Source organism: Pseudophryne corroboree, chromosome 10 (assembly GCF_028390025.1).
Source record: "Pseudophryne corroboree isolate aPseCor3 chromosome 10, aPseCor3.hap2, whole genome shotgun sequence".
Classification (NCBI taxonomy): Eukaryota; Metazoa; Chordata; class Amphibia; order Anura; family Myobatrachidae; genus Pseudophryne; species Pseudophryne corroboree.
The window spans coordinates 65,863,334-65,878,756 of record NC_086453.1 but is presented as its reverse complement, the minus strand read 5'-3'; the positions used below and the strand labels follow the sequence as shown (position 1 = coordinate 65,878,756).

Here is a 15,423-nt window from a genome sequence, read left to right as displayed (position 1 = left end):
TCGCAAACGCACCGGCGTCATATATACTCTGTGTATTATAAACAGTTGGATTTGTTGATATCTAGTGGTGGTAGTGGATAATCGTGGAGAACATAACGCACCCTCCCAGATCTCATCAGATATGGCACCCAAGTCAGATTCCCACTTGTCCCTGAGAAGGGACAACGGGTCAGAGTAGTGAGACCGAAGCATGCTTGTATAAATATTGGACACCAAATGCCCGCCTCCCAGGGATTGTAGGAGAGACTTGACCGGGGAGTCAGCAATCATTGGAGGAGTATCGGGAAATTGTGCGTTAAGTGCATGTCGCAGCTGCAGGTATCGGTAGAAATGTGAAGAGGGTACACTGTAATCCTGTTGAAGCTGCAGGAAGGACCTCAGTATACCATCGTTATATAAGTGTCCCAGGGACGTCACTCCCCACCTCCCCCACACCGCCCCAGTCTGTAGTGAAGCCAATTCTGGGAAGCCAAGGGCATTGTCCAGAGGAGTATCAGGGTCAATACCCTGGCCTAGTAGGATGACATGTACCTGTTTCCATATGAGGACGGCTTGTCTTATTATAGGGATCTTGGACAAGTTAGGGTTCCCACAAAGAAGCATCTGTAATGGAGTGCCGGCAGGGTAGACCTGCAAAAGCATTTGTGAGTGTATAGTGAGAGCATCCGGGGCATTCACCCACTCCCATATATGTACCAACTGCGCAGCATAATAATAAAATCGAAATATAGGGAGAGCTAAGCCTCCCAGAACTTTCGGCCTGGAAAGGACGTCAAGTCTCAACCGTGCTCTCCTGCTGGCCCATATTAAAGAAGAGAGCAAACTGTCAATCTGTCTAAATGTCTTCAAGTTAATATATATAGGGGATTGCTGGAGAACATAAAGGAGTTTTGGCAAATATACCATTTTTACCAAATTGACCCTGCCAGTAACAGTCAGGGGCAAGGACCCCCAAACCCTGACCTTCGAGCGAAGATACCTCATCTGCGGCATGATATTAAGGGAAACATAGGTACAAGGGTCATTCGATACCCATATACCTAGGTATTTGAAAGACTCTACCCATTTAAGGGGGGTTTGGATCACTGAGGCTTCCGTGACCGGGCCTCTAAGTGGAGTAATGGTGGATTTATCCCAGTTAATTTTGAGCCCGGAGAATCGTCCATAGTCCGTTATTAAGTCAAGGAGTTTAGGTAAGGAGGAAACGTAGTCGTCCACAAAGAGCAACAGGTCATCAGCGTATAACGCTATCCTGTCCTCTCTTGCGCCAACCCTAATACCCACAACATCCCGAGTTGCCCTAATCAAACATGCTAGTGGCTCAATAGCAATGGCAAACAGAGTCGGGGACAGAGGGCAGCCCTGCCTCGTTCCCCTGGATAGGGGGAAGGAGTCCGAAACAAACCCGTTCACCGAGACTCTGGCCATGGGCTGAAAGTATAATAATTTAACATAATTGATAAAGTTGGGGCCCACACCAAATCTATTCATAGCCTCCCAGAGGAAGGCCCACTCCACCGAATCAAAGGCCTTTGCGGCATCTAAGGAGACTATAACGGCAGAGCAGTCCTCCTCCCGAGAAACTTGGAAATGAGTGAACAGGCGCCTCAAATTCACAGCAGTGGACTTGCCCGGCATGAAGCCCGTTTGGTCAGGGTGAATAATTTGAGAGATAACCCGGCCAAGTCTGGAAGCTAGAACCTTGGCCAGGATTTTAATATCCGTGGGCAGCAGGGAAATAGGACGGTAGGATTCAACCCTCCTGGGGTCCTTATCTGGCTTGGGAATCACTATAATCAAAGCCTCCGCCATAGACGGGGGAAGCGCACTTTGGGCAAAAATTTCACTGAACAACTCAAGCAACCGAGGGGCAAAGAATTTTGTATGTTTCTTGTACAGTTCTGATGGGATGCCATCAAGGCCAGGGGCCTTACCATCGGGGGAGGCAGAGATCGCAAGCTCAATCTCCTCCACCGACAAAGGAGCGTCTAGAAGGGCCCTGGCCTCACTGGAGATATGGGGCAAGTGGACTCCATCCAAGTAGTCACACAGTTCTACTGGGGAACAGGTCAATTTAGAACTATATAGTGCCTGATAGTATGAGACAAATTCCGCCACGATCTGTGGGGTGCGGTCCAGCACCGACCCAGCTGAATCCAAAATCTCCACTACAGTATGAGAGGAACGGTCACCCCTTGCAAGATTGGCCAAATAAGAACCTGGTCTATCCCCAGTAGCATATTGGACATGCGAGGAGAAGAGAAGTCTATGCTGGGTTTTCCCCCACAGGTAATCCTTCCATTCACCCTGCGCATGGAGCCACACCAACTTAGAGGCGTCCAAGCCATCCCGCACATACGTCACCTCTGAAGCAACCACCCGGGCCTCCAAATCAGACTCATGTTTTTTGAAGGAGGATTTAAGACTCCCCACCCGTTTAATCAATGTTCCTCTCAAGAAAGCCTTGAAAGTGTCCCATAACAGAGTCACGTCCGAGGTGTCATCATGCATAACAAAGAATTCTAACCAGCTAGCCTCCAATTCGGATCCCTCACCCATATGCGTCAGCCAAAAGGGATTAAATTTCCACACTGCTTGGCCTCGCTGACAGTTTAAGTCAATATGTAACGATATAGGGGAGTGATCCGAGATACCCCTAGTCTCATATTTGACACTTTGAACTTTGGGCAAAAGCTCCCGGGACAGAAGAGCCAGATCTATCCTAGAGAAGGAAGAGTGAGAGCATGAAAAGCATGAGTATTGCCTCAAATCAGGATTCCTCAATCTCCAGGGGTCAATCAGACCCAACTCCGAAACAGTATCTGCAAATGGGGAATGCTTGGGCCGTGGATTGGAGGACGCCCCGGACAACCTATCCAACTCGTGATTTAAAACGTTGTTGAAGTCCCCCATACAGATAACAGTTATCCCAGGGGAAGCGGCCATAAAGGCAGACGCCTTTTTAAGAACGTCGTGCGAGTATGGAGGGGGCACATACACAGCCAGCAATAACAAGGGGACGGAGTTAATTCTGCACTTAAGAAATACATATCTACCCCATTGATCCGTTTGCACAGAATCAAGCGCAAAGGGGACAGACTTCCTAATTAGGATCGACACTCCCCGGGACGCTGCAGTATACATAGAATGGTAAGCCCAGCCCACCCATGGTTTTTTAAGGGACATAATCTTGGTACCCAGTAAGTGGGTTTCCATCAGGCAAATAATATCCGAAGCATAAAGCTTAATCTGTCGAAGGATCAAGGAGCGTTTAATTTTGTCATTGATCCCCCGCACGTTCCACGACAGTAACTTAACCAAAGCCATAGCAGAGCATAGTTGTAATATTGCAGAGCGCCCGCGGCCAGCCAACGCCAGTGAACATCAAAGAAGATATGCCCGCAATTAGTTGCAACATAGACCTAGCAGAAATAAGCACATTGCACAGCAAAAGATAAAAACACATCAATACTAACAGTCTAAAGTAACCCCCACCCCCACCCCGTATACCACCTACAACTAGCAGCATACCTGGTTCCCAAACAAGAAAACACCCTAAATACTAACAATAACAGCTAAGGCAGAGAGCACCGTAACATACTCCGCCAATACCGACCAAGATCAAATTTCTATATCTACTAAAGGGGCCAAGAATATAATGACCTTAAGACAGGAGAATCCCCCAGCTAAACTCAAAACAAAACCAATCCCCCCCCTGGGCCGTTACACCCACCCCAACTGAATAACCGTCTACCCCTTAAAGACTTTATGGCAGAGCAATCACCGAGAGCCTAAGGCCCAAGATCAGCGTAGAGGCAACGTCTAACAGTCGCCCGTCTCCACAGAGCCATCCACTCCCAGTGAAGGCCCATAAGGGCTGCAGAAAGCCCTAACATGAGCAACATAGCAGCACATGACAAACAGTAGCGTATGGACTAGCTGAGAAAACACATACAGGACTGCAACCAGCGGCCACCGCTCCCCAAGCCGGAAAGCGTCTAACCAGCCAAACTGACATCTCGCAGGGAGTCACAAATAACATATCTACAAACAACTATACATCCTTCCCAAGCCAATATAATCATAACATAGCAGGCATAAAAGAAACAGTATACTTGCAAATAGAGAGAACAAATGCATAAGTTCAATCAGCGGCTAATGCCCGCCGTGCCGGAAAGCGTCCATCCAGCCACACTGATGCTTCACGAGGGGTCATGAAGAATTTTGTTTCACCATCCGAGACCACCCGCAATTTAGACGGAAAGAGCATGGCATAGGGGATATTCAGTTCACGCAGCCTGCGCTTCACAGGGACAAACTGAGCTCTGTCCTTTTGGACGTCGACAGCAAAATCTGGAAAAACTGAAACCGGGGAACCGTTCCACTTAAGGGGACCCCTAGTACGGGCCAGTCTCAGAATCACATCTCTATCCCGATAGTGAAGGAGTTTGGCAATAAACGTACGAGGAGGCGCCCCTGGAGGTAACGGGCGCATCGGGACCCTATGGGCTCGTTCCACTGCAAAGTGTGAGGTGAACTCCTCCGGTCCAAACGCATCCAGCAGCCACCGTTCAAGAAATTTTTCTGGGGAGGCACCCTCCTCTTTTTCCGGGAGTCCGACGAAACGGACATTGTTTCGCCGCAATCTCCCCTCCATATCGGTCATCTTTTTATGTACCTCCAACATCTGAGACTCCAGAGCAGAGGTGCGTCTACCGAGAGGCGTAATTGTGTCTTCCAGCGTGGAGGTGCGCGTCTCAACTTCACCGACCCTCTCTCGCACCCGCTGAAGGTCTTGGTGTATAATGGATAAGTCCGCCTGGACCTGACCGATCCTGTCGGCCAAGCGGGCTTCACTGGCCGTAACCGCATCCAGCACCTTTTGCAAAGCAGCATCGGTGGCCTCCACAGATGAGGAGCTAGCTGACGGAGAAGGCGGTGCCGAGGTAGACCGCACCTCCCCCCCCTGTTGGGACCGTGTCGGCGGATTTCTGGCATACTTCTCCAACTTTGCCGCAGCCGCGGCAGACTGATGCGGTTTGACCATTATAGCCGAGCGGACGGCAGGGAGCAAGAAGTATAGAAAATAATATATCAAGAGCTGTCCAGGGGCGGCCAATGAAGAATTCAATGTAGTATATCAGGATTGTCCAGTCGCTGCCTGCGGGTAAGTGTAGTATATCAAAACTGACCAGTGAACATGTATGATATCGGAAGAATCAGCCTCTGTCAGCACAGAATGAACAAATGCAACAGGATATAGAAATATTTTTACTCCCCCCTCAGCATATGGGGCACATGCAGCATAGAACTGGATTAAATTAATTATGTCCTGTGGAGCTGAAACTGAGCAACACTGAGGCCCTCCAAGGGTTAATATCCCACTGTGCCCCGTCCCTGTTTGGAGCAGAGCTCAGCAGGGCAGCAGTTATATCATGGGGAGGGCACAGGCACTTATAACACTCAGCCGTGCCGTGCACCTCCTCCCCAGCAGTAGGACACAGGATGTGCAGGAGACGGAGGGTACAGGCTGGGGCCGCCGGAGAGAACAAGGAGAACGGCAGCGGGTCACGTGACGGCGGCGCGGCCGTGGACCGCCCGCAGACGCTCCCAGGCAGAGACAGGAGCAAGGGAGGAGAGGCGCTCGCCACAGTCTCCACAACGGCGGCAGAGGGAAAGCCGCGGACCCGGGTGTGAGCAGCGCTCAAGACTGGAGCCGGATGCAGACACTCAGCGCAGGCACCAGGATGGCGGCGTCCCACGTGTTCCAGCAGGCCCGGGCCCCGGCACACCAGAATCACCCTGCTGGAGCGGATAGCGGGCAGACGGGTCCCAAAATGGCACAGGGGCACCTCCACACTGTACTGCAGGTATTGGGGTGCACTGCAGGCCCAGGGGGGGACACAGGATGGTAGATCAGGATTAGGTAGCTGGAGAGACACACAGCCTGTGTGCTACTCCATGTCCGCCGAAGCAACTGTTGTATTTGTTTAAAGTTTATATGCATAGTACATGACATGATTTATAGTGTAGGTTGGCCTTATGCTGTAACTCTTGAAAATGTACTATACCGTTTGCATTTGTATTGTGTTTTAGCTGTGTTGCTTCTTTATGTCAATAAAGACTGCTTTTTCAATCAAAGATATGTGATAGTTATGCACCCCTGCCACTGGAAGAGCCAGGGGTGCCTGAAAATGCACAGGGGATTTGCTCCACCATGCACTAGTATAGCACTTTTGCACTGAGCACTTCATCCTTCTGTCTGCTCCCACTTTCCTTTGCCCTGGTCTTTTGGCTAGAGCAAAGATAATTTTTATTTTCCCCCGGCCTTCTGGCTGGTGCTTATTTAATTATTTATTTATTTTTCACACGTGTCTGCACTTCTTTATGCACTTCACCACACCTTTTTATGTTTTGTGTGTGTGAGTGTTCACATTTTGGCGGGGTTTAGGTGAGACCCTTATGGGCCACCCTCTCCCCTTGTAACCGAGGCCCTCTCCTTTTGGGGAGGGCTGAAGGTTTTTTGTTCCCCGAGGGGAAGCTTCGGCCAACTCTGGGGAGAAAGGGACGACCCCGAGCCATGAGGCGGAGGGAAGTCCGAAGACCCTTGCCCCCTAAGGGGCCTTTTCGATCCAGTGGTCGGGGATTCGAGGGGTCCCTCTGCGCTTCGTCATGGGGGGACCTGAAGACCCTTTTTCCCTCAGTAAGCCTATTGGCTCTGAGTGTTTTGGTAGTAACGGGGCCCTTCTTCTTTTGGAGTGGGTACAATTCCTATGCCCCCAGCACGGTTTTTGCACAGGCCACTGGGTGATGAAGCCACGCACCTCGGGCTTCAAGAGAGAAAAAATAAAATATGTGATAGTTGCTGGCAAAGGGGGCACCCTGTCTTGAGTGCCCTGGCCCCCCCGAAGGCATAATCCGGGCCCAATGGCAGTTACTCTACCAAGACATTTCCATAAGGTTGGTACCGTTAGAACATCATGACGATTACAGACTGGTAAAATTCTGATTACACTACTCAACAGCTACTTTGTATCTGACATAACATATCAATTCCATGTAATTTTGTGTACAGAATCTGTATATAACATCCAGTGGAGCAAGTAGAAAAAATGTCTTGGTGGTACTTTGTGCGCGCCAAAAAATATGTGTGGCCACATACCACACAGGGTGTGGACAATGAAAATGGGGGCAAAATACACATATGTGGGGCCAAATACACATATGACCCCAATAGTGCAGTACCAGATACACATATGCCACCAATAGTGTCAGATACACATATGCCCCCAGTAGTGCAGTGCCGGATACACATATACCCCAATAGTGCCAGATATGCTCCTACAGTGCCAGATACACATATGCCCCCACAGTTCCAGATATGCCACCACAGTGCCAGATACAAATATGCCCCCACAGTGCCAGGTACACACATGGATTCACAAAGTACTACTGGGTTTTTTTTGTGTCTATGGGACACTAGATCACAAAGACGTTGCCAGAGAGAGAAACCTACATAGCTGGAGAGAAAAACGTCAAATACACTCTATTGGTTGAGCCACATAAAATCATTTTACATCAGTCTCACTTTAAGTCGGGCCTAATGAAAAATTTTGTGAGAGCTCTGGATACAGAAGGCCAGGCTTTCCGTTATCTGAAGGACGTTTCCGAAGTTAAGCAAAGCAAAGCTAGAAGTAGGCAGATTTGTTGGCCCACAAATTAAAAGGCTGCTTACAGGTGATATATTTAACGCTAAATTGCTGGAAATTCTGCTGCTTGGTCCTCTTTCAAGGCTGCTGTGCATGGATTCTTATGGAACAGAAACGAGGCCAACTATGTATCATGAATAAACTATAAGACAATCGCACGAAATATGGAATGTAGAACGTCACTTAAAATTCACTTTATATATTCCCATCTAGACTTTTTCCCTGACACCTGAGTAGTGTAAGTGATGGTGGAACATTTTCACCAAGACGTTCTGACAACGGAGCATCACAGCCAAGGACACCGGTTGGTGCTGGTTTCTTTTCATAAAGACCAATGCTTTATTTTTTATGGGACCCACTGGTTTGCATACAAATATGTTAGGGTTTCTGCGGGGTGATAAAGCCTAATATTTATCCTATATTAAACACTATAAAAGGTTAAGAGACACAGTACGCAATTGGCGCACGAGGTACCGTAAGGGTACGCCCTTAGCGTAGCGGACGCTGTATCGGGAGCGAGCCGCTCGAGCGACACAAACGCTCGCGAGAATACGCTGTTGGTATCGGGCACACTATAGGCGGCTGATCACCGTAATGTTACGCTATCAGCGTAGCGGACGCTCGAGACCACAAGGAGATCACGAGCGGCGCAGACGCTCACAAGATGACAATCAGTAAACCTTGAATGTAACACACAGAAAGGATATTCTTATACTGTAAACCTTGTACTGAAACACTGTAGCGATATATCGCTGCTTAACCTTGTTAACACTAAAGCTGTTTGAGCGATCGAGACGCTCCTATTACTCTCTGCAATGTAATGAACACACAATACCGTGCTAAGGATCCAACACCTTTACTAACATGCTTTTAGTTATATCGAAAAGAGAAACAGTTAACAAGTCATACACTACAGGCTAACATATAATTCTAACAGGATATCTAAACAGAAATATACACAATAGTAAACAATCGCAAATACAAATACATAGACTAAGAATGAATGGCTAACATTACACGGGTAACAAAGTGGCAACAGAGAAACATACCATACGGGGAACACTCGCAGGCGCAACCGGAATCCAGTCCTCCAATTATCAGCGATAACTGTTGAAGAGAGAGTACTGGCCGGTCTGGGGACAGTGACCATTATATACACAACATACAGTGTACTTCAAAGGGCCCTACAACCTTATTGTTCATTGGACACAGGAATGTCTCTCCGCACTATATCAAAAGGTCATAGGTTAGTTTGAACAGGTGGGCTGTGACTATTTCAAACAGCTCAGGTGGGTGGGAATCTCCGGATTCCCGCCGCATGGATAATGAACTGCAAATATAGAATATGTCCAGAAACTACTAATGGCCATAACTACACGCAGGAGCGATTTATCTTTACCTAACCAACACCGGATTATTGCTATTAAAATACTCTTCGGTTAGGTACCAGACACCACTGTTCAACCTTAATCAGACCCTTTGTACCACGCAAAGAGGGATTCCCAAGTCCGTGAACAAGTCACATTAAACAAACTTACAGTTATTACTAAAGGGAACATTACCTATAAAACCTGCTATATGGATTTATTATCTAGCGATTGAGTCGCTTGCTAGACGCATACAAACTCTACCGTAAATGCACATACCACGCGCTCGAGCGCATGGCCGAGGCGTCATCACGCGGCTGCGAGTATCCGTACGCACGGGAGAGAATGTGCACGTGCAGCAGGCACGCGCATGAGGTGAATATATGGCAACGTGTAGCGTGATATTTTTCTGACTTTGACAGTCCACCCTTTGGCAGTCACCAATAACTGCCACTTCCTAAAGCAGTTCAAAAAGAGAAAAATATATGTCATGTATAATACATTTCTATGATTGGGTAAGGGAGAAGAGAAGAAGGTGGGAAAAAGGTATGACCTAGTGAGATAGTAGAAGCATGTATGTATGAGTCCATGTTTGAGGGGTCATGTATCATCGTGCCGTACGTGTTTTAAATCAAGCTTCGAGGTATTGCGAAGTATACATTTGAATTCCTTCTTATCCCGTAGTACGGGTCTGTGGATGGAAAAATATACACAGAAAAGTGGGCGCTGTTTAGAAAACAAGTAATTGGATAGGGTAATTTCTACTTTATAATGTTGTCCTACTCCTCTAGCTGCCCACAATTGGGGATCTGGATATCCACCAAAACTAGAAACAACCAAAATATACACAATAATGTGGGCGCTCAGAAAAGATATAGTTACAACAGCTGCTGGTTTTGTAAAATATAGATTTTATTAATATTACTCCTGAATAATTTCTAAGTCACTTAGATCTTATATATATCACAATAAAACAATTATCTAATATTAAAACATTTAAAACGTTTACAAAGGACTATTGTCCGAGCGCTCAACACTTGCTGACAGTCCTGCAGGTAAGCTGGTGATTAGTATGATTAGTATGCATATGCCGGCTGTTAGTAATCAGTAGTGCTTATCACACAATTTTGAGCTCAATAGCAAATTAATAGAAGCAGTTCATTGCTTTATGTAGCCTGTTATACTTCACCAAGTCCGTCTGATGAAACCGCCCCTTGAAGAGGCGGAGAAACGCGTCAGGTGACTGATTTTTGACCGTGGAACGCAGGTGGAACGCAAACCGGAAGCCCCGAACCCGGAAGCCGCGAATCGCGGCCAAACACGGCGTCTCCTGCAGCTCAGGGCTTGCTGCCCGTACCGCTCCTCCTGACAGCTAAGTGGCACAAGAAGGTACAGACCATCATTACCTTCTAAAAGAACCCCCAGCATTGGGGGATCACTACCGAGTGACCTGTCTGTGAGTCAGTAAGAACGAGCGAGATCCATCTCCAGATACAATACAGATGTGGAACTGTCTGCAATACATGTTATATATCATCGGATCCATTTAACCAGTCCGGACTTGGTGAAGTATAACAGGCTACATAAAGCAATGAACTGCTTCTATTAATTTGCTATTGAGCTCAAAATTGTGTGATAAGCACTACTGATTACTAACAGCCGGCATATGCATACTAATCATACTAATCACCAGCTTACCTGCAGGACTGTCAGCAAGTGTTGAGCGCTCGGACAATAGTCCTTTGTAAACGTTTTAAATGTTTTAATATTAGATAATTGTTTTATTGTGATATATATAAGATCTAAGTGACTTAGAAATTATTCAGGAGTAATATTAATAAAATCTATATTTTACAAAACCAGCAGCTGTTGTAACTATATCTTTTCTGAGCGCCCACATTATTGTGTATATTTTGGTTGGGTCTGTGGATGGGCTGTCAAACTTTACCGAGCTCTTTTCGGCTTTTGGTTGCAACAAAATGGGGGAGCACATTTTAGTTGATGATGCATGAATGGGGGGATATGTGAGTGCTGATATCTGTGCCTGTATTCCCTATCGACTATGTGTGTCATTACCTGAAGGTTGTAGAGATGAAGATAAGAAGCAATTATGGTAAATGCAGTCATAAACTATGTGAGTTTAATATACATTTGTTGATTGAGGTCTTGTCTTGTGTCTTGTCTCGATGTACATGTTGACTGTAGTCTCCCGATGCTTTTGCTATAATTGCTTGAGCAAAAAGTTTTCTCAATGTCCATAGACTTACAATCTTTGAAGTGTTGGGCTATCGTAAAATTTTAGAGTCACTAGGGAAAATGGGGGTCTATGGCATTGTCCATCAATGGTCTGTGTAAAAGGTTGTCAAATTCTTCTTCCAGACGGATGTCTTTGTACCTTGGAGGAAAACAAAGGAGAAACGGGTGAAAGAAACGGACCGTGGAATCACATTTTCATCACAACATTGTCTCTATCGTTGGGTCATAAATCAAATTAGTCGTTGTTATTGCAGTATCTTCACTTCTTAAACTCATCACTCGGGCACTACGTTTACACTTCGTTAAAACCCGAACGCATCTAAATATCAGACCGACCAATATGGTGACACCCAGAATACACAAAAGAAATTTCCCTACATCCATGATAATACCTTGGGCCCATTCTCCTAAACCAGAGAACCAATTTCGTGGGTTCAACCATGACACCCAACTGGTCAGCTCATTACCCACAGCGGCAAGGGTGAGATTGTGTTTCCTTCGGAACTCCCATTTTAATTGTAAAATGTCATCCATCTTTTGGTCTATGACCTCGGCTGGGTCCTCCGTGCTGTTTGTAATATACGTGCAACACTTTATTCCATATTGAGTCGCTAGGGTAACACAATACCCGCCTGTCACAGCTGTGAGATAATTGAGAATCATCCTATGCTGAACCAGTTCTGTTTTGTAGGCTTGTAACTCTCTCCCCGTATACCTGAATGTGTCGTCATACATTTCAGTGATATTGTCTAATAAATTTGCAAGCGCAGATATATATTTGTAATTTATCACTCCTCTAGCGGTATGAGTGATATCTAACGCGAGTAGGAATTGAATCCCGGTGGATTCATGGATCAGGTCAGAGGCTGGATGCTCTGTTCTTTCTATCAGGTGCCGTTTAACGATGTGCTCGTAATGAGTGTGAGTATAAGGAGCTTGGGCACCACGGTGAATATCTTTCATTTTTGTGTGGGGTACAGTCATTACCTCAGGCAGTACTTTTCCAATATAACATAACCCTTCTGAGTTTGGGGCAAGCCACTAATACGCCTTCCTCCCGCATATGAAATATGCATCATCGGGGAGAACATATGGGACGGAGTGTGACATAACCATATTACAGATTTTCCATGTGAACTCTCCTAACCCTAATTCTTCCATCTGTTTAGTACACGTATCAGTTTGTACGATCTGTGCACAGTATCCTGGTGATACTTCTCCAACTCGCATGATCCTACTTCCTAAGGTGTACCTATACCGAAAGAATTTCCTATGGTCGGCTATCTGGCGTATAAGTTCTGTGTCTATGGGCAATCTGTCGGCTCTATGTGAGAATGTCATGGTTTGATTACTCCATGACACTTCCCAATTTCCCGGCTTTCGGGGATTGGAAGTGTTAAAGCACACTAAGGACCTATCCACATGATATTGGTGGAGCTTCAAACTAGGAGTACTAGAGATATTAAACCTCTTGTCCACCGGCCTCCCACCACTTAGCTCAAGTACCTCTCCTACCGTTAAAGGGAATGGTACTAGTCCTGATTTGCTATGGCCTTGAGGTACTTGAGAGCATACCCAACAATCTGTCTGATTTAATACTTTACCCACTAAGGAGTGATAGTCACTCAATGGATGCCGATCCATATGGATATTAAAACTGGACTGACATTTCTTTATGCACCCATCCTCAACTATATTGTCACAGTGTCTACAGATGCAGTTCTCTTCAGCTAACAGTCCTTCACAATTCCTTCTATTGTCAATGCTACCAGATCGTTTTCTGATACTCGCCTTTGCTCGATGATTATGTTGTTCTTGGAAAACTACGCCTCCATCCTGGTCATCAGAACCCATTCCAGATCCTTTCTCGACTTCCATGGTACTCTCACCGAAACAGACTGTTCTGGTCAACATCATGGTTAACAGGAAAATCCGTATCACAGTCTCTTGGGGCAAGTCCATCTTAGAGGAGTAAACGGAGAAAATAAGAAGGGGGAAAGGAAATATGAGGGAGGTGGGAACTGGAGAAAATAACAAATGGGAAAAAGAAATCTGGCTCGACAAGCTTCTGGTCTTATTATCCTCAGCGCTCAGGTGTCGTCTCAATCTTCCCTGAACAGACACTCTAGTGATACAACCTCTACCGTCTGTTCTTTATCACGGGACCTCTCTGGGTCAGTGACCTTTTTACAATGAGACGAATGGACCCAAGTCTCTCTCTCGGCAACCTTCAAAGCAGTTGTGCTGGTCAATAAGACTTGATATGGTCCTTCCCATCTGTCAATAAGGCAACCTGAGCGTAGAAAATTCCGTATCATTACATAATCCCCAGGTTCAATGTCATGACAATTACTGTCTGGCAAATCAGGAATCACCAACTTTAGATTATCATTCTGATTCCTCAATTGCTTACTCATCTTAACCAAGTACTTTATGGTTACTTCATTGTTACATTTCAAATCATCCTGGGGGTTAATCATAACATGGGGTTGTCGACCAAACAGAATTTCAAAAGGAGACAGATTAAGAGGGGACCTGGGAGTGGTTCTGATGCTGTATAATACAATTGGCAAAGCTTCGGGCTATTCATGTATTGGGGTTATACCGCACTGGAGAGTAATAAGTGTATATAGTATAGATAGTATCTTAACCAAGATGTAATAAATGAAAAAAGAAAACCAATGTTTTCTAATAATCTTAAGATTGGTGGTGCACCCTGAGTCAGCAACAAAGCATACCACAAATAAGGAGAGAAAGGAAGACTCTTTTGTGGGCGCACTCTTTTGTATGTATATATAGCCGTCTCAAAGAAACGAGAAAGTTTAAAAGATATAGTTTTTATTTGTAACAACAATAAAATAGTAGTAGGGTACTTTGTCAATCGAAAGAAAGAAAAAATGGGGGGAAGGGTAGGGGAACATAGAACAGATGTTAGCAGTAAAAATACTGAATGATGGTTCTAGGCTGCCTGGGTTTAGAAATGCCGATTATTATCAAATATAGGCTTGAGAATGCTATATATTCAAATATAAGCCTGAGAAGCACGCTATATGTCCTACATCGGTATGCATGTCAATTGCTGCCTAGTTGAGGTAGATAATGTATCTCTTGTGAGAGAGACTTAAGAAAGGAATAGATGACAATAAAGAAGGCTGAATGAGCAAGATGAATCTGCTGTCAGTGTTAGACACTGAGCATATCCGTCCAAATGCTTCTACTGAACTGAGTATTCCTCAAGAGTCACCCACTTGAGTACTAACCCAGCCCAACACTGCTTAGCTTCCAAGATCGGAAGGATTCGGGCGTTGCCAGTGTGGTATGAACGTAGAAGGAATATTCAATATCTAATGCTCTGGAATCACTGATGAGAGTTCACGAATGGGGAAGGGAAAGGTAGATGTAGATCGAAGAGGAAAAATAGGGGATCTGCTGCCAATGTTAGACAGGGATAAATACCCCTGAATCAGTGGTGAGAGTCCTGAAAAATAGGGAAAGTCAGGGAAAATAGAAAAGTAGGGCACGGTACAATGAAATATTCCAAAACAGTGACTGTAATTGGATATACCTTTAAATTATGGATGCATAAGGTATTTATAATGGTAATAATCCTAGATGTCAAAGGAGGCTAATTGTACATGAAACAAAGATGTAATTTTAGATCATTAGACACATCCTGGTAAATTGATATCGTGTGTCTCCCAATAGGATATCCTATATCGAGAGATGTAACAAGGTAGCTGATTAATGGCAACAAAATAAAGTGGGTTGCTGTTCTTGTTACAATAATGTCAAAACAGAAAACATGATTAAAATATCTGGAACAGACAATGCTACTATAATCAGTCTCTCCTAATGGATATTGGGAAACGGAGAGGGGGGAAAAGAAGAGAAGAAAAGAGATTCAGCGATATAAGAATGAATATGTCAGATTTTATAACTGACCAGGGCTCTGATACTCTGTTCGCTACACAATGTTATATATCATAAAATAATCAACCGTTTATATATCAAAAGCCTAAAATTAACAAGTCTATTTTAGAATCAAAAAGGACTGTTATGATAAACTTAATGTAAATCAATATTATGAGGCA

General features: G+C 45.3%; 1 protein-coding gene and 1 pseudogene across 2 annotated transcripts in view; both read right to left on the bottom strand.

Annotated features, from left to right (window-relative positions):
• The window catches only part of LOC134966032 (uncharacterized), an 81,057-nt gene that overhangs the window by 53,634 nt on the left and 12,000 nt on the right, over positions 1–15,423 (bottom strand). The window lies entirely within an intron of this gene.
• Positions 14,544–14,662, bottom strand: LOC134967188 (5S ribosomal RNA; annotated as a pseudogene).